The sequence below is a fragment of the Lynx canadensis genome, chromosome A1 (assembly GCF_007474595.2).
Source record: "Lynx canadensis isolate LIC74 chromosome A1, mLynCan4.pri.v2, whole genome shotgun sequence".
In the NCBI taxonomy this organism is placed as follows: domain Eukaryota; kingdom Metazoa; phylum Chordata; class Mammalia; order Carnivora; family Felidae; genus Lynx; species Lynx canadensis.
In genome coordinates this window covers 83,344,607-83,345,902 of record NC_044303.2, presented here as the reverse complement: position 1 = coordinate 83,345,902, position 1,296 = coordinate 83,344,607, and the positions used below count along the sequence as shown (strand labels likewise).

General features: G+C 37.8%; 1 pseudogene; it reads left to right on the top strand.

Moving 5' to 3' along the window:
- On the top strand, nucleotides 1-875 carry LOC115499491 (annotated as a pseudogene).
- Nucleotides 876-1,296: the final 421 nt, after the last annotated feature.

Below are 1,296 nucleotides of genomic sequence, written 5' to 3'. Positions count from 1 at the left end.
ATGGCACAGGACTATCAGATATTTAATACTGATATCATCATTCTAGGAATCTCCAGTCACAGCCCCAACCACATCTTCCTCTTCTCTTTGGTGTTGGGCATCTTCACAGTGGCCTTCACGGAAAACAGTGTCATGGTTCTCCTCATCTACCTGGAAACCCAACTCCACACACCCATGTACTTCCTTGTCAGCCAACTGTCCCTCATGGACCTCATGCTCATCTGCACCACTGTACCTAAGATGGTTTTCAACTACCTGTCAGCAAGTCCATTTCTGTGGCAGGGTGTTACAGAAATTTTTTTCTATGCATCATTAATAGGTTGTGAATATTTCCTGTTGGCAGTCATGGCTTATGACCGTTATATTGCCGTTTGCCACCCTCTAAGATAAACTGATCTTATAAGTTCTAAATTTGTGGACTTATGACTGTGTCTTTCTGGATCCTGGGTTCTACTGATGGTCTCATTGATGTTGTAGCTACACTTTCCTTCTCCTATTGTGGGTTCAAGGAAATAGCCAACTTCTGTGATTTTCCTTCCATGCTAATCATCTCATGCAATGATACTTCAACATTTGAAGAAGTTATTTTCTACTGTTGTATCATAATGATTGTTTTCCCTGTAGCAATCATCATTGCTTCCTATGCTTGTTATTCTGTCTGTCATTTGCATGGGTTCTGGAGAGGATACCCACAAACTTTTGCCAGCTGTTCCTCTCACCTCATGATGGTCATAATGTACTATGGAGGAAATTTGTTCATATACATGTTGTCCACTTCAGACTGTTCTCCCACTCAGCATAAAATTGTTTCTGTTTTCTACACCATCCTTACTCCCATGCTAAATCCTGTCATCTATAGCCTCTGCAACGAATAATTGGCCAGACTATTCATGAAGGTGTTGGGGAAAGAGAATTCTTCCAAGTATAGAGAATAATTTGCTTAATTACTTTCATGCTTTGCCAATATCTCTTTAGTGCTCCTTTTATTTTCATCAGTTGTAAAATGTGACACTTATGTGCACGTTTTTGGAATAACACATTCATGGGCAACACACAAATCCTTGATTTTAAATAAAACTGTTTCAAATTGTTATTATTATTCTATATTTAATTACATTATGATTAAATACAGTTTATGACCTTACAGTTATGACCTTTTCTTGAATAAGGACACTATAGGTTGATTTAAAGTTATCAGGAATGTTGTGACTTATATTTGGGTAACAAACAAAGCTTCTTTCACCATGTGGTAAACCCAAAACTTAATGCAGTCACTTTAGAGTCATTTTAGGTGAA